This window comes from Rhinatrema bivittatum, chromosome 2 (genome assembly GCF_901001135.1).
Source record: "Rhinatrema bivittatum chromosome 2, aRhiBiv1.1, whole genome shotgun sequence".
NCBI classification, from domain to species: Eukaryota; Metazoa; Chordata; class Amphibia; order Gymnophiona; family Rhinatrematidae; genus Rhinatrema; species Rhinatrema bivittatum.
The window spans coordinates 529,094,093-529,120,557 of record NC_042616.1 but is presented as its reverse complement, the minus strand read 5'-3'; the positions used below and the strand labels follow the sequence as shown (position 1 = coordinate 529,120,557).

Below are 26,465 nucleotides of genomic sequence, written 5' to 3'. Positions count from 1 at the left end.
TTCAGGACTCACTATACATTTACTAACTGGGATTACTGTCACTGCCATAAATCCCTTCTGTAACACTTCTGGACACCACAGTCTTAAGACCCTCTTGTCCAGCATGCGCACAGACATTCTGATACATTGTTATATGTCCCTGCGCATATTTTCCATAACCTCAGCCTTTCAACTTTTCATGGTTGGGCTATGGGGTTTCTTCCCACTATGCATTTTTCTCATAATTCAAAACTGCTATGGGTTATATTCAGTGACATTCTATACTCAATGGACCTAAGTGGTTTCATTGCTTTCGTCCCTGATTCTTATCCCAGTTCGAACTAGGACCTAGTCTCCTTCGACTCATGCTCGCAATTCCTTAGGGTTATAAAGTTTCTCCTGAAAGCTGTCAACCCATTATGCATCTATTGCACTCCAGCATAGTTTCTCATAAACGTCCTGGACGTTGCACCCATGAGTTATGCCCTTATGCCTTCCAATACTGCTTTTGCAACAATTCTTTGTGCATACAGACAGACAGCATAGGGACAATGTGCTTTCCAACTCATAAGCACACATTACCTCTTAGCTGCTCTGCTAGACAGCTGCGCAGCTCTACCCTTGGCCCTTGTTCACTTCATGCGTCCTTGGGCCACATATCTAAGAGATTTAATGAACGCTCTATCTGACCTTCTCCACGTAGGTTCTATCCTCTCGAATGGTCTCAATTACATGTGTACAGGGCAAATCTTTTAACGCTGAGTTTAACTAAACTTTCCTCTGCGTCTGCATCATTCCATACGATGCACAGGTTCTGCTCCCTACACATGTTTCCTATGCGTTCCCTTAGATGCCTTTTCTTCCATCAAAGGCCTCTTCAATATATCTCTTCTGCTGCCTCTCGTAGCCAGCATTCTTCTAATGTTGAACTGGGATGGGGTTCAGTATTCTTTTCCCCACTCCCTGACTGAGATCAGTATGCTTCCCATACTTCTCAATCCATCATATCAGTAACCTTTTATTCCCTCACCAGTCAGTCCCAAATCATAGACTTACTGATGTTCTTAGGTTCTGGTAGCGTCACAAAACCTTCTAAACATAAATCTTGCCGTTTAATATGGCAGGCTTTACCTCCTGACGCTAAAAAAAAAAAAAAAAAAAAAAGAGGTATTACCCCTTTTACTTTTCCACCATTTTTTCTTACTCCCTCGGATTCTGTTCTCCAGACATCCTCCACATAGATACACCTTTCTCTTAGGAGGTGTATCGTTTTGGGAGTTGGGTTCCCGTTTTCGGTAATCCTCTCTGAGTCGGCTTACCATGGATTATCCACTGATCAAGCCGCCTCTATTTCTCTAATCACGGAATGAACATATATATTCTCCTTATAAGTCTCATACATTCTACGTTTGAGCCTTTCCATTCCTCTCTTCCACAGTTTGGCAAGGGAACTTCTTTCCCTCTTAATGTCATTCCTGCCAGCAGGGTCCGTGAGTTATGCACTCTTTCCATACTCACCTGACTCCGTTCCTCTGCCACTGAGTAGTTCTACGCATTCAACTTTCTATCCTTTTCAGGTAGATGTTGTATCTCCTTTCCTCAGGAAATACTCTATTAATTTTTCCTAACCTCTCTCTCTCGCCCTAGGGAGAGACTGGGTTTTCCACATTCCTGGACAGTAATGCTGCGCTTACATTCTATCTACATTGCACTGCATTCCATGTGAATTCCACTTGACTCTTTCCTTCATGCAAGGGTCAAGCTGCTACTTCCAGTGGCCACACAGACCTAATCCTTCTGATTAAGTGGTCTATATTTCCTTTCCTACCAACAAGCAGACATTTCACTACAACACTGTGGGTATCCACATACTGTTGTGTCCGTCTTAGCCTTAACAGCTTCCCTTTCGTTACTGCTGCTTGTACTTTTTTATCAGGTTGCAGCCTGGAGTCCTCTCCATACCTTCGCAGCCTATTATTGCTTACATTTGACTAGCTCCATGTTTGGCCAGTCCGCCTACTCTTACTTTTTTCAATTCACTACCCAACATCCTTCCACGAACCCATTATGGTGTTGCGGATGCCCTCCGTTCCCATTTCCACCTCAGTCGTTACGCCTTTGCGCATCTGCGGTGTATCTGGTGCATTCCCGGGCATCCTCAGCTCGGTACTCACCCATTTGTGAGGACTACCATCCTGCTTGTCCTGTGAGAAAGCAAATGTTGCTTACCTGATGTAACAGGTGTTCTCACAGGACAGCAGGATGTTAGTCCTCACGAAACCCGCCCGCCACCCCGCGGAGTTGGGTCTGTATACTTTTATTTTAGTTTCGCTTGCGCTTTTTAGCTATAAGACGAGACTGAGGGAGACACCTGTGGCTCACAGGGATAATTGCAGGCTGGGCATGCTCAGTGCACCCAGTGTGCCAGTGTCAGTCAAAGCTTGTTGAAACTTTGACAGAAAAGTTTTCCGTACAGGGCTCCATCCTCGATGTCACCCATTTGTGAGGACTAACATCCTGCTGTCCTGTGAGAACACCTGTTATATCAGGTAAGCAACATTTGCTTTACCCATGTTCTTTATCCCTCACTCTCCGTATTCATACAGATAATATATCAAGGAGTGCAAGGAGAGCCATATAATTCTCTTCCTGTGAAGATGGGCAAGCATAGTCTGCATATCTGACAAGAAATAGCACTGGCTTTGCTGAAATGCTGATTGTTCAACTTATGTTTTGAAAAAAGGTTTTGTCCCTATATGTGAAAAATAGGACAGTCTGTTTCTGACAGAATTTTATGTTCTTTGGGAATGATTTTCAAAGCCATTATCATGCCTCTACCAATAGTTTATGCACAGAAATGACTTGTTCCAAAATTGCCCAGGGTTTCTGCAGATAAAAATATGTGCAAAATACTGTTTTATTCAAATTTACCAACAATGAGCAGCAGCATTCTGGGGCATAATCTAGGCAAAGTTAGTGTGTGTGTGTGTATATATATAATAAATCCTATGTAAATTTTTAAAAGCATATGTGTAAATTTTATCTGAAAAACTCCCCACACAAACTGGCAAGTGTTGCTTCTGCAGGGATTTTGTCGCTATAATTTTCCAAGTGAACTTATGATGTAAATTTGCCTTGAAAATTAGTGAAGGTTTTTGTCTAACAGTCCACAAATTTCTGCCAAAACATTAGAAATTACTCTGTTTGTGTGCAGTCCTTCCAATATTATAGCTCATACCACCTGGTACCTAAATGTTTCCCCTGTGGTGCTTTGAGTTCTCAAAATACTTGTCTTTTAATTTGTTTGAATCATTTGATGCCTAAAGTATGCCTCTATGAAAACTCTCTACATTGTTGCACATTTCTTTCTTGTTTTATTAGAAATGGGTTACCCAATAGAACAAAAACTGAAAAATTCTATGGGCCTGATATATCAAAGTTTTTTCATAGCCATTGAATGGAAGATAAGCCTTAGTGAATCAAACCCTAAATGTTTTAGATTATGACCAGAGCTAGCAGTAAGGGAGGAAGCAGGGCAGTTTTCCAGATGTCCAACACCACAAGGGATAGAATTACTGCATTTAGCCTCTATCAAAATGGCTGATTCTTGCTAACTCGGGAAGGGATGGATCATTGTGGATGGTGCCACCACTGAGGGTGGGCCGGGCACCAGAAAGAGTTGTAGCCAGGGAAATGGAAATACTGTGACCTGGGGACTGGCCACTGCAAGAGCTGCTGGAGAGGAAAAGAGACCAAAGGAAGACCAAAGAGGAAGAATTATGGGTGGTAGGGGATTTGAATGGAGGGAACAGGGAAAGAGGCTTTAGGGGAGAAGCTGAAGGGGAGTAAAGTGGGGAGAACTGCTGGAGTTGGTGGGAGTGAGTAGGAGAGTCTGAAGTGAGGGCAAAGGGGAGAACTCGTAAAGAAGAAGCTTGCGGGAGGGCAGAAGACTAACAGGGAGGGTCAGGGAAGAGAGCTGTGGGAGAAAAACTTGTGGAGAGAAAGTTGAAAGGAATGAGGGGAGAAAATGACTGGCAGGCAGGAAGAAAAAGAATAGACAACGGAATGGATGGTGAACAAAGAGGTTGAAAAGAAACAAAAAAAAAAAAATATCCCCCTCAAAAAAAAAAAACCCACCTTTAAAAAAACTGACAAAAAATGATCAAGATAAGTACTGAATCTCCCAAAAATTAGATGAAAAAGAAAAAAGCAAGAAACAAGGAAAACAGTGGGGATTCAATATTGGCCATAGATTGGTCGTGTCGTGTTGGAGGAACTGTGGTCTTAAGAATGTATTTGTGAGTTTTATTGTTACCTGCTTCATAATGATGAAAAAAAGGGACTGGATCTGGGTCTTTCCCTCAATTTCTGGTCTCTGTGACTGAACTCATGGATTGTTTGGCCTTCGCTGCTGGCCAGATGAGTCCCAGGGGTGTGATGCATCCTTGTCAACCTCCCCTGACCTGTAGATATTGCTCTGTCCAGGGTTACATGTGCCCCCTCTGTATTTATAGGTGCTATTATCAAATGGGTGCTCTCCTGCCTTGGACCCATGTAACCAAGGAGCAGATGGGATATGAGGGGATGGTGCCAGAAATGTGTAGCATTCTTGGCATTGGAAGTTATCTTGCTACATCAGGAGATTAAATTGTAAAATTTGCTGTGATGTTGACAAACCTTGAAGTGTGTTTTTAGCAGACTTTCTGCAGTACAGACACTGAACCTAGGTAGGCAGCAGGTGTGAGTGAAATTAAAGGACCACTTACACATTGCCTGAGGGGCTCTCCCAATCTGCCACCCCAAAGGTGGTCTACAGGTCTGTTCTGGTTAAGCGAAAGACAGTTAATCTAGAAGAGATTTTGATTCACTGGTATAAAAACATTTCTTTCAAGACATAGCTTCTTATCTACACAGTTAGAGACCAGGGCTGATCCTAGGGTCAACTGTACCTTGTGCACACACCAAACATGGTAGTCATTCCCCCCCCCCCCCCCTCACCATTGGTCAGAAACTAATGCATCCCATGTTAAGGACCTCTCAACTTGGGACCACCACTATCCATCCCCTGGCTGGTCCATTCATCTCCGTTGAATTAGCTAAGAAGTTTGAATTGCATGGGGATTGGCAGGTCATGCAAGACAACAAAGCCCTGCATGGTTCAAACTTCAGATTGAATACAACAGAGAAGGTGCAGTAGCTGGTAAGAAATGCTGTTCTCCTCAGGCAAATAGAGTGGATCAAACTGTGGACAGAGGCTGAGAGATAATTGATATTTTATGTGGGCAAAGGTTTCCTTCCCCTCCTCCCGAAATGCCCCCTGCTCCATGCAGGTCTGATGCCAGAAGGTGGTGCCTGAGACTCACTGGGATAGGGGGCAAGGGCTTCTGTTGCCAAGATCAGGGGTGAATAGGGTAAACTGTCCAGAGCGCCACACTACCATGGTAGCCCCACCCCCAATATTATAATTTCCCATCAGCTTTGGGGCGGAGCAATGCACATCAATGTTCTAAGCTCCCAGTCTGCCCCAGTCTGCATACCCTCCTAAGATCAGCCCTGGCTGAGACATAGGAAAAACTCTTGCAATGTTTGATTGAGAGGTGGATCCTGCTTTGGTGGGTGGGGGGGTTTACATTTAAGAGGCTGTCTGCAATACTGCCACAGGCCTTCCAATAGTACAATGAAGGGTGTGTTTTGTGTATGGCATTCCTATGAAGTCACACAGGTCAGATCTCACAAACACAGTCACACAAGTCAGGATCATTAAAAGAAAAATGCATGGATGATGGGGAAGAATAGACAATCATGCAAGAGACATTCCTATAATTAGGTGTTCTGAATCTACATAGCAAAATGGATGCATTGAAGAAGAATAGGAAATGTAATTTGTATTGCATTCATTTTATTTATTTTTTTATTTATATTTGCTTGTTCCACCGATCAGTGGATTACAATAAAACATTCATAAGCTATAAAACATAAACTTACTATAAAACAATCCATAAAACATCAAAGAACATGCTATAAGATCTTTTATCCTCCATAAAACATAATAAATATACTATAAAAACATAAATAATGTTAGCGTGATAAAATAAATAGGCGAATAACCAAGATAAAATTGCAAATAACACAATCACATAACCAACAAACCTATACAATCACTCCAAAGATTGCATCAAATTGATTAAAATATAGTTCAGTTTCTCTTTCTGAGATGTTTAAAAGATATGTCCCTAAAGTTACATTTAAAGCTGCTCCCCCAACATCTTAGTTTTATCATCTTTCTGCCCCTAAAAAGGAAAGAATGTGAGGATAAGGTGTTCAGGACCCTCAATTATCTTTTGGTACCTTAGGCTTAACTATGGTTGTGGAGAAATAAAAAAAGGAGATGACAAGTGCAACTATATTGGTGAATTTTATTCTTGAACCTAATGGGAATTGGACACTATTGGATAAGTTCTTGGAGGAGAAGTCCATTACCTGCTATTAAGTTCACTTAGGGGTAGATTTTAAAAAGCATTTACTCGAGCAAAACTGGTTTTTGCTCGAGTAAATACACTTTACTCAAGTAAGTGGGCTTTTCAAAATTGCTACAATATAAGCCATTGAATTGTCCATAGGATTTACTCAAGTAAGTGCACTTTACTCGAGTAAATAGCTTTTAAAAATTGCTACGATAGTATGTCACATTTACATGCGTAAATGACTCCCTTAGAGAATAGCCACTGCCATTAGCAATGGTTACATGGAATAGACTTAGTTTTTGGGTACTTGCCAGGTTCCTATGACCTGGATTGGCCACTGTTGGAAACAGGATGCTGGGCTTGAGGGACCCTTGGTCTGACCCAGTATGGCATTTTCTTATGTTCTTATGTTCTTATACTAAGGGCATTTTGTTCTTAAATCAGAAAATAAGAGTTTCTGTTCACGATGCCAAAATTACACATAATAAAAGGAAGGCTTTTGTGGGTTTGGGTCAAAAACTGTTACAGGTTGAGGGTTAAGGTTTCCTCTTTTCTGTTAATATGTCTTATTGTGTATCAGGAAAGATGTTACATCATCTTTGATTTAAAATAGCTTTCCATATTTCTAAGAGAGATGACTCTCGGCCAAATCTTGTGTGCCATCAGCACTAGTATAGGGAGGGGTTTGATTATCTGTCAGCTTTTACTATGAGAAGATATTTATAGATCTACTGACTTTTCTGTTCTTTTGGGGTTTTCTTTTTCTATTGATTTTAATTCCTACCAGGTTTTTTGTGACATTGGGTATCAAAGTAATTGTCTTTCTTTTTTTTTTTGTGATGAGAAAGCACTGTATTTTTGTCATTTCCATTTCAAGTGTGTGCTTCTTGAAATGTATTTGGAATAACATTTAATAAATAACATTTGGGGGGGGGGGGAATGGGCTTAATGCCTAAAATGTTTGGGCTACTGCCCAAGTTTTTAAAATATTTTTCCACTCTGTAGTGTAGGGCCTTCTGCCAGCTCAGAGTTGAAAGGAGACAAAGCCCTCTTTCTCCTTTCTCTTGGGGGTTGGAGAAGACTTGTGTTTAAGGATGAGAGCTTAGGGAAAGGCCCATAGGAGGCAGGGATGGGAGGAAGGAGAGGAGCTGGGATGGGAGAGGGGGGGAATGATCCAATATGGATTTAGAGGTGGAGAAGATGGGGGTCTCACTCCCTAATTTCTGCTCTGGGCCCTCCCATTATGACTTACAGTCATGTTTACAGCAGGTGGTGTGTGATATTTTATACTACTATTAAACTCCATGCAGTGATGGAAAATAATTACATCAATATCCAAAAAACACCACAATACTCCCCAGTGTAAATTTTAATACTTGCAATAGAATTCACAGTTAAGTTTGTTGGACTTTCATGGATACAACTTGAAAATATCAACAAGCTGTGTGTCCCTTTGGTCCACTTTTAATTTTATTTATTTAATTCTGCTTTAATGTTCATTTTTTCTTTTTTGTCATTACTTTAAAAATAAGTCCCATGAAGGTCCCATGTCGGGATATCGGCACAAAACCTTAATTCAAAACAACGTCGAGAGAGCAAAACACCTTCATAACTTATCTCAAGTGTCCGTATTGATCACAACCCCGACATGGCCATGTTTCGATAACCACTCTGCTTCAGGGGGTTCTCCTTGAAGTTTCAACACGCTCTCGATCAACCAAAATTTTGTTTGCTTCCCAAATCCAGCCACAACTTTTTCTTATCGAACCTCTTTATTAGACCTTTAAACATGGCGTCTAATACCCTTCCTTTTAAACATATAGCAGCATCATGATGTCATCAATTACCACAACTGGATCAGGGAATACCAGTAAATGATCTCATTGAGACCTTCCGGGGCTACTGCTTTCAAACGAAAAATCCAAAATTGTTCCCGCCTGTTTAGAGCCGATTGACTATCCTCGCCTCTAGATGAGACACTGATTGTTTCCAAAATTGTCCACCTCAGATTTCCGAGGCAGTGGGGCTTTGTTTTGTTGGATTAAATAATTACATCAAACATCCATCACGGAAACCCAGACTTGTGTAAATTGGTGATAGGACCTTCATACCAGGTACTACACTGCTATTCTGTTATACAGTAAGACCCTTAAAAGTTGTAATCATCGATCCATTATAACTATTACTCATGATATATAATGTTTTTGCTGTGTACAATAAGCATATCATATATTACACAAGCACTAATTATAATGGAGCAGTGATTATAACTTTTAAGGATCTCACTGTATAAAAAAAACTGCTATGTAGAGCCTAGCATGAAGGTCCTATCACCAGTTTACATGATAGCGGTTTGTTATGTGATCTTTTTTTCAGTCATAAATATGCAGCTGTCTAATTTTATGTTTCATTCAATGGCTGTTAACATTGAGTACTTCTTCACTGTGCCTTCCAGTCCCAGTACATTTGGTTCTCAAGATTCTAAAAGAGAAATGTAGTATTTTCTTTAGTAAATTAATGTATTATGTATAAAATTACTCTGTATTTTGAAGTTTAGATACAAGTGATTGTTATGGCTACAACAGTAATTTTGATGAAAACCATCAAATATTTTGTTATCCTTTAGAAGGTTTTTAGACATGAAAGCTGTGTGGCAAAAGCTTTATATAAAGCTAAATCCTACTTTTTAGGGTTCTGAAGGCATGACCTTGATCTATTATGAGTTTCCTGTATTCATCCATCTTAAAATAAGCATTGAGCATTCGCAGAAGTGTGGTACAGCCACACTTAACGTATATGCTGCTAAAATCAATGCCAGACATACACAGCCAGCCAGAAGCAGAGTGGAATAAGCAGTCTGTGCATTCCTCCTCCATATGTTGATCCCCCCCCCATAGTGATGCCTTTATCTTCCCACCCACCTCCAGTGTGGCCCTCGCTCTCCTCTCCCCCATACCCCACCCCCCTTCAGTGCCTTGTAAACTATGCTAAAACTACCTGACCCTATCCTGCAACCCTCTTCTCTTCTTGCTGTTTGAAGACAGTGCCATGGCTTTAAACATACAGCAGCAAGAATAAATAAAATGTTAAGACCGTTATTTCAGTTCCTATCTACTTCTATCTCCTTCTCTCCTACTCTTGCTTTTCACGCCCCTCTGGCTCTAGCTTTCTCCCCACCCCCGCTCTCTCCCTTTTCCTCCTCTGCTCCCCTTTCCCCTTCCCCGGTTATTTGTAATTTCTACTTCCTTTTCTCCATGAGTTTATTGTGAACCGGTATGATGTGACCCACGAATATCGGCATATTAAAAGTTCATAAATAAATAAAAAATAAAATGTTTAGTCCAAAACTTAGGCGATGTGTTTAGATGAATCCTTGGGAAAGGATGTACTGCTAAGTCACTGTTTTATTTTTTCACCCATTGACACAGAATGAGCAAAAGCCATAGTGAATCAGGTCCTCAGTAATATTTTCAATGCATTTCCCTCGTATCTAAAATGGGTATACATGGCAAAGGGAATGACATGAGACTGGCCTGTATGAAGGCCAACATAGTACACAAGTTTCCACTCCTTTCCTTCTAGTAAACTAGAACAATGTAAGGGCAGGCTGTAGAAAGGGTTTTTCCATTTTGCATTTATTGGGAGGAAAAAAAGCCTCAGTACATCAGTCTCTAAAATAAGCTACTTCTAAAAGGGAGCATTTGACTGAATTGCAATGACTAGAGTTCTCCTTTCATTTAGTTAATTATCATATTGACATTTATTCTCTCTCACCTTCCCCAGCCTTCACTGTCAGTTTTCTTTGACAAATATTTGCATTCTATATGAAATATAAGAGCAGTTATCTTACTGATATTGCCTTCCTTTGAATGTCATAGTAGGAATGTGAAGACAGAGCAGAATATTTTCTTTAACAGGTTCTTGATTTTAATTTCTGTCATTTTAGATTTTTCTCTCAATAGCTGTGTTAAACTTTTTTATGTTTGTGTTTCATGTGCTTTCTCAGTTACATTTTTATTGCATGTCTTGTGTTGACCAATTTTACAATTATCATTTTTAGAGTACTTTTTCTTACTATGAACTAAAACGCCACACTTGTAAGTATAGCTGGTATCTAGGGCAGTGATGTCTGTCAACTAGGTAATTGCATTCAAAACATTCTGGAATATGTTGCCGTAGTTGGTGTGAAGCAGCAGCTATTGTTCTTTGTTTCAAGCTACAAATAAGCACATGTGTAGGAGAGGGGAGTTGCTTTAACTTCAAATCAATTATTTTGGAATTGCTTATAATCAAGTGCCATTCTTTTATCTGATCTATGAGTTAAAGATACAAATATTGATATTCTATTTGAAAACTAGGGTGGAAGCCACCTTAATGAAAAAGGGCTTTGAAACAGAATTCTGAGCGTCTTCAAAAGTGGCATGTGACTGCCTAAAACTTATTTCTGTGACAAGAAATGTCAAAATAGTTTACTTTATATAACATATTGTATAGAGTGGATATTTGGGGTTTTTTTTCTTTAGTAGAATGCAGAACAATGCAAGCAAAAAATAGATATGACAGATATTTTGAGGTATACAAATTACCATGAATTGCTCAGGGCATTCAGTTACACAATGAATAACTGTTTGCTCTAACCATTTGAAGATTTTCTCTTACTCCTTTAACATTCTCACTATTATGTATACTTTAGAGCCAGAATAGAAGGGCAAGCAAATATCTGAATCTGAAAGGGCACTCTAAACAGTAAGTGCACCTGATTAACACTAATGTACTTTTACTGCCAACTACTACTAGCTATGATCAAAGTCTCACAGTAACCAGACTATAATAAGAAAAATGCAGGAGTATCATATACACATTAATGAATAATTAAGTGCTGTTTCTATAAGATATGCTATTATATTGAATTGGTCAACATTTTTTTATGTAGCATTTTGAAAGAGGATGCAGGAGAAACAGAATGAACACAGTTAGTCTTTAGATTAATGTTTCAGTCCTTTTGATCCCATCAACAGCCTCAGGGTAATGCTTAAGGCACAAAAAGTTATTATGGGTAGTCAGCAGGGCCACCGCAACCCACTATGCAAGCTGTGCACTTGCACAGGGCGGTGGCCTCAAGGCCGCGAAAGAGTTAGGTGAGTTGCTGGCGCCACCGCACTGCAAAGAGGAGGAAAGAGTTGCAGGGCCGCGCAGCAGTTCCCTATCCACCACGCAGCGAAAATGTGGTGGTGGAGGGCGAGGAGCCACAGCGCCATGCGGTGAAGAAGAGGAGCCCTAGGGTGGCATAGCAGTTCACAACCCGCTGCGCAGCAAAGATGATTGATTTCAGGGCCATGTGGCGAAGTAAAGGAGGAGAGCTATAGGGCCACGTGGCAAAGATGAGATGCAGAGATGCAGGGTCAAGATGAGCTGCAGGACGGCCAGAAGAATAAAACAAGCCACCAGGCAGCACCCAACCTGCCCTACAGAAAAAGTGGAGGGCCATGGCTGCTGGCGAGGCCCTTAGTGTATGTGTGAGCATGTGTGTGGGTAGGTGTCTGAGCATGTATGTGTGTATGTATACGTGTTTGAGCAGAAGCAGCGGGTGTGTGGGTGTCTGAGCATGTGTGTGTGAGAGGAAGCGCGTGTGTGAAAGAGGGGAGCGTGTGTGTGTGTGAAAGAGGGAGCACTGAGACAGATGCAAGCTCTAGGTACGATGGAATAAGAGGTCTAAATAGTAAGTTCTTTTTGAGCAGTAAATTCAGTTTATATCAGGAAAGTTTGAGGTTTTGAAGCATAGGGTGTTCTCTTCGTGTGTATGTCTGAGCATGTATATGTGAGAAAGAGAGGGATCTTGTTTGTGTGTGTATATGTAAGAGGGAACATGTGCGTGTATGAAGGAGAGAGCATAGGTATGTATGTGTACGTATAAATTTATGTCTATGAGAGAAAGAGAGGAGAAAGTTTATGGGTCCCTCTCTCACTAATCCACAACAATCTCAGAGTGACTAGAAATCAAAAGTTTACAGGTATGGAGAGTGTGAATTATTTTATCCTTATTAGTTTGAATTTTTGGATACTGTTTGATGTGTCTGATGTTTTGAAATATTTTATTGATGTTTGAGAAATTTAAAACAAATTGTTTTTAATTATTGGATCTTCCATTCACCAGCTGTTTTGAAATATTCTTTTTATTAGTATGTTTATATTATGATTAATGTATTTATTATATTTCTTGATTTTGTTTAATATCTGAGGATTGGTGATTTCTGTTTTTCCATTGTTGCACTGCATAGATTCTGACTTGTTGCGGTTTTCTTATCCAGTTTTCGCCTGCATGTTTCTATTTATGCTTTATGGTTTCTTTTTCCTGTATTTGGTGAGGATCTGCCTGTGCTCTGCATGTGTGATCGAGGAGGAGTATTCTACCGTGTAGGAATCTATAGCAGCTTGGTTTCTTCTCTTTTCCTAATAGGAGGTGTATTGGTATTTTAGAGCCTGGTGTAGGGTTGTTACTTTTAAGTGTTGGCAGTTAGTGCTGTTTTGGTGTGGGAGGTTTATTTCTTCTCACAGAACAAGCAGGATGGTAGTCCTCACATATGGGGGTGACATCATCAGGATGAAGCCCAATCACGGAACACTTTTGTCAAAGTTTCTAAAACTTTGACTAGCACTACTGGGCATGCCCAGCATGCCAACAACCATGCATCCAGCAGGGGTCCCCCTTCAGTCTCTTTTTTTTCCGCACAGCATTAGCCATGCGGGTTAAGGAGCTCTCTTGATATTCTTGACAGGAATTTTCCTCATGGAATTTCTCTTCAAAGTTTAAAAACTTTTACCCCATCGATTCCGTACCCAGGGTCATGTAGGTAAGGCTTTACATTCCATTACGGTCGATTCCCGTCTGTTTTTCCTTCCGAGGCCTACCGGCTATCGACCGCACCACGGCTACATTTTTGTCAAAGCCATGGCATCGGATTTTTGCGATGCCCCAATTGTCCCCGGATAATGTCCATCACAGACCTGCATAGGGTTTGTGTTTGGGGTCGGACCACAACGTTCTTACATGTACCAAATGTGCCTAAATGACGCTGAAGGGCCATAAGGCGCGCTCAAAAAAGATGGAGTTTCTTTTCCAGGCGAAACCACCGACTCCGTCGAAGGCCTCGACGTCATCTGAGCCGGCACCGTCCACCTCTCATCAACAGTTGGACACCGGTGCTTCCTGTCAGACAACGGCTACTCAGACGTAGTCTATCTCATCTTCCTCGGCGCCGGAAAAGGACCAGCCTGAGCATCGGGAGAAACAACGGCATCGCCATCATAAGGCTTAGTCCACCGATCCAGGCAAGCCCTTGGCATCGGTGTCGATAGAGCCTCCCAGGAAGAAATCCCGTCCAGAGAAGCCCCGATCCTCCTCTGAGACTGAGTCACTGAGGCATTCCCCACCTTCATTGGTGCCGGGAGCCATGACTCCACTGTCACCGGTGGACTCTCCGGCTATGCCAGCGCTGCCTCCTACTCCGGGACTGGGGTTGCAAGCCCCAGGCTTCCGTGAGGAATTGGACCAGATGGTCCAAGAGGCCATCATTAAAGTGCTTCAGGGTCTCCAGCCTCCATAGACTCTGGCACCAATTCCGGCTCCAGTCACCGACCTGATACCCATGGTACTTGCACTGTTGCTGGATAGATTGGATACGTTGATCGGTGCCCTTTCGCCGGTGGGACTGAAGACACCGATATGTCCTACTCCGTCGACTCTGATTCCTTTATCCTTTATCCGTCGACTCTGATTCCTTTATCATCGGAAGACGAAGATGCACCAATGCCGGAGCCAATTCCAGGGCCGTCTGGAGTCGGCACCGATGGATCACCGGATCCATCGGTGCCGATTCCATCGTCGATGCCACATCATCCTCTGTCAGTGCCATTGATGCCATCGGTGCCCCGACCTGATCCCACAGGAATAGAAGATCCCACAGGAATCTAAAGATCCCATAGGAGCTGGGGACCAACCTTACCAGCCTTGGACTGATGTTTCTTCTCAGGATTCAGATGATATCCCTTCAGAACCATCTCCTCCTGAGGAGAGAAGACATTCTCCTCCAGAGGACATGTCCTTTATAAATTTTATTAAGGAAATGTCTGAGGCTATTCCTTTCCAACTTCAGACAGAAGAGGACTCCAGGCACAAAATGCTGGAGGTGCTCCAATTTGTAGACTCACCCAAGGAAATCATGTCCATACCTGTTCATGAAGTCCTTCTTGACCTGCGCAAGGGTAATTGGGAGCATCCAGGTTCTGTACCACCGGTAAATCGAAAAACAGATACCACCTACCTGGTACAGACAGCCCCTGGATTCCAGAAAACACAGCTTTCCCATCAATCCGTGGTGGTGGAGGCAGCCCAGAAGAAGGCACATCGTTCTAAGCCTCATTCTTAAACACCTCCACTTCACCAACGCCTGGCACATGATCACTACAGATCAATGGGTACTCTCTGTAGTGACTAAAGATTACCATCTCAACTTCCTGACTCCCTACCTCAGCTATCGTGGGGATTATCCGACCACTCCCCTCTTCTGGAGGAGGAAGTATTGACCCTCCTCAAATCACAGGCGATAGAAATAGTGCCCTCCTCCCAACAGGGACAAGGGTTCTATTCCCAATATTTGCTGATACCAAAAACGTCAGGCGGCGTTCATCCAATCTTGGACCTACATGCCTTAAACAAATCTCTCCAAAGGGAAAAGTTCAGGATGGTAACCTTGGGCTCTCTTTTACCTCTTCTACAAAGAGAGGATTGGCTTTGCTGTCTAGACCTTCAAGACGCGTACAAGCACATATCAGTAACTCCATCTCATTGCAAGTTCCTTCGGTTCTTGGTCAGGTCCCGACACTTCCAGTATCATGTACTGCCCTTCGGCCTAGCGTTGGCACCTCAAGTCTTCACCAAGTGCCTGGCAGTAGTCGCAGCCTACCTCAGGGGACAGAGGGTTCATGTCTACCCTTATCTCGACAATTGGTTGATAAGGGCTCCATCCCTAAAGGACGTACTAACCTTACATCTAACCCTCCACGTGCTACTGTCACTCGGGTTTCTCATCAACTATTCCAAGTCCAACCTGATTCCATCGCAGATCCTCTCCTTCATAAGAACAGACTTAGATACCAGACAGGCAAAGGCTTTTCTCCCGCAGAATCTCACTGCCCTGGCGTGTCAACTCCAGGCTCGGCGCTACACAACAGCTCGTCATTTCCTCACTTTGCTCGGTCTTAAATGTGCTACTTGCTAACTTCATGGAATGCCCCCTAGTCCTTCTATTATCAAAAGTGTAAATAACTGATTCACATCTACTCGTTCAAGACTTCTCATGATCTTAAAGACATCTATCATATCCCACTTCAGCCATCTCTTCTCCAAGCTGAACAGCCCTAACCTCTTCAGCCTTTCCTCATAGGGGAGCTGTTCATCCCCTTTATCATTTTGGTTGCCCTTCTCTGTACCTTCTCCATCGCAACTATATCCTTTTTGAGATGCAGCGACCAGAATTGTACACAGTATTCAAGGTGTGGTCTCACCCTGGAGCAATACAGAGGCATTATGACATTTTCCATTTTATTAACCATTCCCTTCTTAATAATTCCTAACATTCTGTTTGCTTTTTTTGAATGCTGCAGCACACTGAGCCAAAGATTTTAAAGTATTATCCACTATGATGCCTAGATCATTTTCCTGGGTGGTAGTTCCTAATATGGAACCTAACATTGTGTAACTACAGCAAGGGTTATTTTTCCCTATATGCAACACCTTGCACTTGTCCACATTAAATTTCATCTGCTATTTGGGATGCCCAATCTTCCAGTTTTGCAAGGTCCTCCTGTAATGTATCACAATCCAGTTTTTGATTTAACTACTCTGAATAATTTTGTATCGTCTGCAAATTTGATAACCTCACTCGTCGTATTCCTTTCCAGATCATTTATATATATATTGAAAAGCACCAGTCCAAGTACAGATCCCTGAGGCACTCCACTCTTTACCCTTTTCCACTGAGAAAATTGACCATTTAATCCTACTGTTTCCTGTCTTTTAACCAGTTTGTAATCCACGAAGGGACATCACCTCCTATCCCATGACTTTTTAGTTTTCTTAGATACTTTATTGGAATTACTGGTATACTTTACATGTCTCTTGAGGGGTTCCCAATGTCTAGGCTCCCTCTATTGGATATCATTGGTTATACCCTTGATACCCTGTAACATATTTTTTGGATGTGGCATATGTTTGTGTCTGTGCTCCAAGTTCACTGTGCTTATTCCTGCTCTGAAATGGGGGGTTGGGTAGTTTCTCCTTTTTCTTTCTTTACTGATTCTTTTGCTGTTTTTTCAACTGTTTGTTATGCATCAAAAACTTTTTAATAAATAAAAAGTTTCAAAAAGAAAAAGACGGCTTTTTAGATGGCACTTGAATATGGCCAGAAAAGGAGCTTGATACCTCATTTCATGCAGGTTGTACAGGCATAAAATAATCAGCTATAACAGACAGCGAATCTTCAACAGAACTACGCCAGTTTGCTTTGAAATTTGTGGAATAGTATTAATATTTCCTTGAATGAATTAAGTACCAAACCAATCAGTCTCCCCTCCCTTTCGTGAGCAAGTATATCACCCTTGAAGTAATAACACATTTCAAATAGTATATTTGTTTACAAAAGAAAAAGTTTTCATATCCAAAGCAGGAACATGTTCATACAATTATATTTAATTATAACTTGTAATGACAAGCTTTGGTTTTTATACTTGATTCCCTTGCAATTACTTGTGTACTTGTCTTAATGTATAGGATTACAGAAGGTGTAGGGCATGCCTGACTGGTAGGATTGTGAAAAGCTGTGTTTATGAGTATAACTATATGCATAGCTGAACTAGAGGCAGCTCGGGAAAAGTGATTTTAATTTTTCCATAGCAAAAATTAAAATATCTGTAACTTGTTCCTTTTTACTCTGTCTTAACCATAAGAAAAAAATAAACATTTTAACCTAATTCTTCAGTCCCCTGATTAGGCCGTCCATTGACTTCATTTGTCTTAGATTGGTATGTACTGTAAATACATAAAACGTGCATTTTCTCTCCCTCACACGTGTGATGAAAGAATGTATCCAGGATAGTGTATTTGTTTCACTATACGGACAAGGATGACACAAATTGCTGTTTTTCTATGTGATTTTAACTTCACTTGATGGATAATATTTGGATGGTGGCAGCTGAAATGTGTGGCTTTCAGAGGGAAAAGGAGCAAGTCTAATACAGCAATTCTTTATGTGAAATGAAACCAGACGACTCATTGGGCTTATAGATGTGTGATATAAATGAGAGCAATGTAACCTCAGAAAATCACATAAAAGTGAAATAAGGTCAACTTTATATTGTATGATATAAATGTGATAGATTGAATTTCTATGCTTGGAAGGTATGTGGATCTGTTATTTTTTATGCATCTGCTATCCTAATATGTGGTTGAAATGGCCATTGTATTAAGCCTCTTGTTACTGTTGAACCTGTAATTTAGCTGCCATGTACCAAAGTGGAAAGAGGCTGTGATCATTTCACAGATTTATTTTAAGAAAATTATATGGACATTGTTGTCTAATTTATTGGTTTGTGTGCACTCTGATTTTAATTATATTCTGTCCTTTAAAGTAGGCGTAACTACGGGTAGGATGGCAGCAGCACGTTACACTATTTGAGGGTTAGATATGGAGTCAGGTGACATTTTAACTCTTAACTCATCAGGCTGAAGAGTGCTGATGAGTTAAATGCCCTAGTTGGTTGTTTAGTAAAGAATTATTGCCAGAAACTTACTAAGGGTAAGAAATAAAACTAAAAACATGGTTATTTAAAAATGTCTATATCCTGACTTAAAAATATCTGAACTCAGAGCATTTATCTGCAAAGGTAATCTCTCTAAGAATATAACAATTGAACTAAATACCACACTTCATTCCTACTATGTCCACTAAATGTATTAGAACATCCCTGTAGACCTATATCATCCCTAATTACATTAGTCAACGTATGTGTCGATCTGTAATATGTATGTTATATGTTCATGTTAAGTCAGTGTACATGTTGATAAAAAATTATGAATGTCATGTTGTAAAACGTTGTGATCTTCATTTGGAACGACGGAATATAAAATGGCTAACTAAAATAAAATGCCAAGATGGGGGCAAGAGCTAGAAGGAAGAGTTGAGTAAATATTTATGCAAATATTGGGCAATTATGTTCAAGATGTCTGAACTTTTCTTGGTTAGGAAGAGAGGATTTTCTCTAGAAGTAGAAGAAATCCTTACTCTGCTACTGGTTTGACTCATACATAAAATTCTTTGGCAAAATGTTGACAATTTCCAAGCAAGTAGTTTCTATGGTGTGCATCCTACTTTTTTTCTTTGTCATCTCAAAAATATTCACTGAAGTACATGTGATATTTGGTGTTCCCTTTTATCACGTGGTACCTTAAATTATCTCTTTGTAAATCATTTTGGTTGATTTCACCCTATTTAATTACATTCATCACAAATACATCCAATCTGGGCTGGTATACTCACCTAAAGGAACTACACACATAGGGCCCTTAGACACTCTTCCTCAAGTGGGGTCTGTCTAGGGTTGATCTGTGTGTGGCAGTCCTGAACATGAAGGTATTCATGTTCTTTCCAGATCATAAGGCAGGCTAGCACTAGATGCCTTCCCTTTCATCAGGGGAGAGATCTTCTTTATGCTTATCCGTCAATATCCTTGATAGCCAAAACCTTGGTAAAACTCAAAAGGGATTGAGGAACTATGATTCTTATAGCACCATTTTGGCTGAGAACAAATGTGGTTTTCTTTCCTGGAGTAACCCATCAAGCTGGAATGTTCTCAAATCTTGATTATTTAGAACTAAGGATCAGTGTCCACCTCAAAATCCAGTCTCTAGCCCTCACAGCCTGAATATAATAAACTTGAGAGGAATAAATGACAGTTTCATGGACCAATTGGTTCAGGAACCAACAAGAGAGGGAGCAATTTTAGGTCTAGTGGAGCACAGGATTTGGTGAGGGAGGTAACGGTGGTGGGGCAACTTGGCAATAGTGATCATAACATGATCCAATCTGAATTATTGACAGGAAGGGGGAAAGTAAGCAAATCCATGGCTCTAGTGCTAAACTTTCAAAAGGGAAACTTTGATAAAATGAGCAAAATAGAAAAAAAACTGAAAGGAGCAGCTACAAAGGTAAAAAGTGTGCACGAGGTGTGGAAATTGTTAAAAAAAAGAAAAAATACCATCCTAGAAATATAGTCTAGATATATTCCACACATTAAGAAAAGTGGAAGGAAGGTAAAATGATTACCGGCATGTTAAAAGGTGAGGTGAAAGAGACTTATTTTAGCCAAAAAATCTTCATTCAAAAATTGGAAGGATCCAACAGAAGAAAATAGGATAAATCATAAGTGTTGGCAAGTTAAACGTCAGACATTGATAAAACAGGCTAAGAGAGAATTTGACAAGAAGTTGGCCGAAGACACAAAAACTCACAGTAAAAACTTTTTAAAATATATCCGAAAGAGAAAGCCTGCAAGGGAGTCAGTTGGATCGTTAGATGATCAAGGGATTAAAGGAGCACTTAGAAAAGATAAGGCCATCATGGAAAGATTAAATAATTTCTTTGCTTCAGTGTTTACTGAAAAAGATGATGGGGATATACCCGTTCCGGAGAAGGTTTTCATGGGTAATGATTCATATGGACTGATCCAAATAACGGTAAACCTAGAAGATGTGGTAGGCCTGATTGACAAACTGAAGAGTAGTAAATCACCTGGACTGGATGATATATACCCCAAGGTTCTGAAGGAATTCAAAAATGAAATTATTTGTAACCTATCGTTAAAATCATCCATTGTACCTGAAGACTGGAGGGTGGCTAATGTAACCCCAATATTTTAAAAGGGCTCCAGGGGCAATCTGGGAAACTACAGACCAGTTAGCCTAACTTCAGTGCCAGGAAAAATAGTGGAAAGTAATCTAAAGTTCGAAATCACAGAACATATAGAAAGACATGGTTTAATGGAACAAAGTCAGCATGGCTTTACCCAAGGTAAGTTTTGCCTCACAAATCTGCTTGACTTTTTTGAAGGGGTTAATAAACATGCAGATAAAGGTGTACCGGTAGATGTAGTGTATTTGGATTTTCAGAAAGCATTTGACAAAGTTCCTCATGAGTGGCTTCAAGGAAAAGTAAAAAGTCATGGGATAGGTGGCGATGTCCTTTCGTGGATTGCAAACTGGTTAAAATTCAAGAAACAGAGTAGGATTAAATGGACAATTTTCCCAGTGGAGGGGGTTGGGTAATCGAGTGCCTCAGGGATCTGTATTGGGACCCATGCTTTTCAATATATTTATAAATGATCTGGAAAGGAATACGAGTGAGGTAATCAAATTTGCAGATGATACAAAATTATTCAGAGTAGTTAAATCACAAGCAGATTGTGATAAATTGCAAGAAGACCTTGTGAAACTGGAAAATTGGGCATCCAAATGGCAGAAGAAATTTAATGTGGATAAGTCAAGGTGATGCATATAGGGAAAAATAACCCATGCTATAGTTACACGATGATAGGTACCACATTAGGAGCTACCACCCAGGAAAGAGATCTAGGTATCATAGTGGATAATACATTGAAATTGTTTGCTCAGTGTGCTGCGGCAGTCAAAAAAGCAAACAGAATGTTAGGAATTATTAGAAAGGGAATGGTGAATAAAACGGAAAATGTCATAATGCCTCTGTATCGCTCCATGGTGAGACCACACCTTGAATACTGTGTACAATTCTGGTCGCCACATCTCAAAAACGATATAGTTGCGATGGAGAATACAGGAAAGGGCAACCAAAATGATAAAGGGGATGGAACAGGTGTCTTATGAGGAAAGACTTAGAGCAGTGGTTCTCAACCCTGTCCTGGGGACCCCCCAGCCAGTCGGGTTTTCATGATATCCACAATGAATATGCATGAGAGAAAATTTGCATACACTGCCTCCATAACATGCAAATTTTCTCTCATGCATATTCATTGTGGATATCATGAAAACCCGACTTGCTGGGGGGGTCCCCAGGACAGGGTTGAGAACCACTGACTTAGAGGTTGCTTGGAGAAGAGATGACTGAGGAGTAATATGATAGAGATGTTTAAAATCATGAGAGGTCTAGAACGGGTAAATGTGAATCGCTTATTTACTCTTTTGGGAAATAGAAGGACTAGAGGGCACTCCATGAAGTTAGCATGTAGCACATTTAAAAAAAATCGGAGAAAGTTCTTTCACTGAAAGGACAATTAAACTCTGGAATTTGTTGCCAAAGGATATGGTTAGTGCAGTTAGTGTTTCTGGGTTTAAAAAAGGTTTGGATAAGTTCTTGGAGAAGTCCATTACCTGCTATTATTCAAGTTGACGTAGAAAATAGCCATTGCTATTGCTAGCATCAGTAGCATGGGATATACTTAGTTTTTGGGTACTTGCCAGGTACGTGTAGCCTGGATTGGCTACTGTTCGAAACAGGATGCTGGGCTTGATGTACCCTTGGTCTGACACAGTTTGGCATTTTCTTATGTTCTTATGTTTATCCAAGTACCTACATGCCTGGGTGCATGCCCAGGTATATTTGAGTGTAAAGTTACTTTTGCTATGGAGGAGATGTAAGTCCCAAAATTATTTCCAAGTATCTATGAAGTGTTTGGGGGATCTAGGTTAACTGGGGGGAAGGGAGTGCAAGCTAAAGAACCAGAGGAGTTTGGAGGACCTAGCTGTTGACTGGGCAATCTGGTAAATAAACTAGTGAAATTGGTCATGGCTTGGATGCGCACCTCTTATAAAATTCCCTCACTTTGGCAGATCAAACCTGACATTAAGTAGCTGTGCTTGAATACTTGTAAAACTAGGAGCAACGCACAGGTGCCAGGGCTATTTAATAACATGCGCATATGTGCATGCAGGATATAAAATCGCCTTTTATCTGGCTGCGCACCTGCATATGCACATATGTGTGCTTACACACCTGTTTGAAAATTACACTGGTCTATACTTGAAAAAAAGTTTTCTGCTGACCTAATTATTTTGGCTGATTTTAAATATGAAGTAAAAAAATATGCAATACGTCAAATGTTTTCACATATGAGAAATGTTTGATTAAAGATTATAAAGTCGAATATCAAGGGTAATAAGTTCTGAAGAAGCGATAGCATGTAATATATTTGTTTCATGCAAAAAAGAGTCTATCATCTAACCAAGGGGGTCATTTATCAAAGACTTATCGCATGCGAAATGGGCCTTTTCGCATGTGATATCATGCAAATTAGGGGGAGGGGAGGAGCCAGGCTGGGAGGGGCGGAGTCGGCAGTATCTTTCGGCCCAAGAGAGCAATAGTTGGTAAATTTTAATTGATAGGGAGACATTTTCTCTTTTTGAATGCTTTGGAATAGTTATGATCAGGGTTGTCACGCTGTAAACACAAACAATATTCTGCCATCATGTTTGTGTTCCATCTGCCTTGATATCTATGTTGCATGGTCTTAATGTCTTGGTGGAAGCGTTCTCCTCATTCTTCACTCATAGCTCCAAGGTTTGAGGGGAAGTAGTTCAGGTGGCTATCAAGGAAATGCAGTTTGACACTCATGTTTGCTCCCAGTCTTTGAAAAGCAATCAATACATTTTGAACTAAAAGGTTATAATTTTTGGCCCTGAAGTTGCCAAGAAAGTCTGTAATCACATCAGAAAAAGCAGACCAAGCATCCTTTTCTATGGTTTTTATGGTATTGAGGAATTCTCTGTCTTTGATTAGAAGCCTAATTTGCGGGCCATCAAATATGCCATCTTTCAACTTCTCATGTGAAAGAGCAGGAAATTTGGTACACAGATATTTGAAGCTCTCACCATCTTGATCCAAAGCCCTAACAAACTGTTTCATGAGTCCCAATTTTATATGCAATGTGGGGAGCAACACTTTCTGAGGATTAACAAGTGGTTCATTCTTTATTTTTTTCGTGAATCTTAAATTTCTCTTTAGTGGGCCATTCTTTCCTTGTATAATGTTCTGCCTTTACTCAGCTATCCTAAAGGCACAAAAAGCAAAGAAATTTTGTGTAACCGCTTTGTTGTCCTAGAAGCATCGATATAACCTTCAGATCGCCACATAAAATCCAGCAATGATCATTATATTTGATTTTTTTGGAGAATGGTTCTCATGGATTCATAAGTTTCGTTCATATTTACCGAGTGAGCAATGGGAATTGAAGCTACTTTATTGCCATTGTGAAGCAACACACACACTTTTTAGACTTCTCTTTGAACTGTCAATAAAATGCCTCCATTCGTCAGCTACATAAATATCACATCCCATTGACTCAATAAGTCCTTTGACGTCGATGCAGTATACAAGCTCCTTGTCCATATAGAAATATTTCAAAAGATCTTTCTCTCTGTTACAATACATAAATGTGGTACAAGTTCTTTTCCTTTAGCTTTGAATCCAGTAACTCTGCTGACGACTTCAGCAGATCAAGATCTTGTACCAGGTCATTCAACTCAGCTTGAATGAATGGCTGGCACATTCTGGCATCATCATCTGAGACCACGAAGTCTTCATCATCGGAGTCTTTGGAAAAATTGGAACGACAGAATTCATCATCGTCAGGACTTTGTTGCAGTGAGCAACCGGTCTTATAGCTGAGGGGAGATTTGGGTACTGGATGGAAGATTTTGTCTTTGTGTTCATGCTTGTAATAATTACCATGCAGAAGTAGCAGTCATCAACATAGTTTTGGGGCTCTTGCCACACCATTGGAACTCCGAAGCTGAGACTTTTTCTCTGACCTTTAGTCCACTGTCTCAGGTTTTCAACACATGTCCTGCACACTTTCTGTGGTGCCCAAGGTTTGTCCTGATCACCCAGTTTAACCCTGAAATATGCATGATAAGCTTTTCGTACAAAGTCAGATATATTTGTCCTCTGGGTGTTGTAAAACAACCACAAATGTAACAGAATATATCAAGATCATTCCGGCACCATCCATGAGTATTCGAGTGTTGGATGACATATTCAACAAAAACAGATTGAATAGAGTTAAATTTGCTGCGACTTCTAAGCCTCTTGAACGACTGAATGCTGCTGTCTGTTTTCATGCTGCTTATATAGCCATAAAATGCTGACATCAGCAGTTTTAAACTGTTTAATAAGCAGTTTTCTTATTGGTTATACCGCTTGCATATTCAGCATTTCTTTTTGTGTATTCAGCATGTCTTTCTGCACATTAATTATCTTTTTCTGTATTCAGCATATCTAAATAATAATGTTACATTATTGCTGTAAGAGTTTGAGTAGACAGAGTTTTGCGGGAAAACCGGATGTGACTGGAGGAAAAGGATGTGATTTTTGGATTCAGCACACTAAAATACATAAAGATCACATGTTATCCTATAGTCAGCAAAATTAATGTAGACCAGTGTTACCTTTCCTGAAAATAAGACCAGGGATCTGACCTTGCATCTGCTGAACTTCCCTAAAATGCCCTTAATTCTACCTTCAGAAATGTTTAAAAAGTATCTCCAAGAGGTCTTGTGGAAACAACTGGATGTGATGCCTCCTAAAAGTAAAATCATTTCTCTCCCATCTTGGAAGAAGGATGAAAAGGCAGAAAGAGAGAGAATTTCAACTCAGAATTTATCAGCAGATAGTTTGAACTCTTAAAGCTTTTAGAAGATTCTGCTGCAGAAAAGAATAGAACTCCTTTATTAGTATCCTCTGTCTTCCCTCAGTATAGAGACACCATCTTGCATCTGTTCTTTCGCAAGCATAATTATTTTTGGAAGAAATGCAACACCCACCACCTGCCATGCATAATTTTACTTAGACATGGAGACATTTCTGCTATACATTATTTCCTATTTTTTTTTTTTTGCTTTTAACTATACAAGTGAAAAATAATCCTCAATAGGCAATACAGTAAATTCAACAGCACATGTAATACAAAATCAATCAGAAACTACCCTCCCCCTCAATTTCCAAAGTCTACCATATAAAAGGTCCCAGAATAGAAAAATATGGAGACTAGTAACAAAGCAAATGAAAAAAGAAAATTATCAGTTAGGAGTTATGCCTTTCTTAATATTAACACACCTCAGCAGAAATCAATACTCTATGTACCCTGTCTAAATTTTCTTATGATCTAAAAAGCAATGCAATTGAGAGGGTTCAAAAAAATATATTGGCTTCAGAAATGTTAATAAACCTTTACGAGGAAATTTTAAAAGAAATGAGGCTCCAATAGATTGTCGCCTCATGCATGGCTACAAACTTTTTCCTTTGATTGTGTGTACCTTCACATAGGTCTGGAAAACATCACAATTTTTTGCTCCAGAAATAAAGCATTATTCTCCTAACATCTACAAAGGCAGTCTCATTATTTATTTATTTTATTATTTTGCACTTTTATATACCGATTTTCCAATAACAGAGCTACTGATCAATTCGGTTTACATTCTGAACAGAACAATGACAAGTTAATGTCTTACAATGAACAGGTAAAAGTAACTTGGATACAGATATATGGGGTAATAACATAACATAAATGCTACAGAGCCTAATGTAGGCTAAAACAAAGAAGCAAGGTATCAGTCTGGGAATGGATTTAAGTCTGTTAAGGATTCAAAGAAGGCATGAGAGTTCTGGATATGATCTATATAGTTCTCTGGGGGGTTACCAAAGAAGGGTCCTTGGCATGAATAGTTCGGCAGGCTGTTGCTTATGAGAACGCTTGATTGAATAACCAAGTCTTAAGTCTTTTTTTAAATATAGTGGGGCATTGCACTAATCTGAGGTCTGACGGGAGAGTGTTCCAGAGTTTGGGGCCGGCTGTAGAGAAGGCTCTTTTACTTAATGATGATCTTATCGGTGGAATCTGAAGGTTGTTTTTGTAGGCTTGTCTCACTAGCCTGGTAGAGGTGTG

General features: G+C 40.2%; 1 protein-coding gene across 3 annotated transcripts in view; it reads left to right on the top strand.

Moving 5' to 3' along the window:
- The window catches only part of CTDP1 (CTD phosphatase subunit 1), a 531,182-nt gene that overhangs the window by 459,461 nt on the left and 45,256 nt on the right, over positions 1 to 26,465 (top strand). The gene's annotated exons all lie outside the window — the stretch shown is intronic.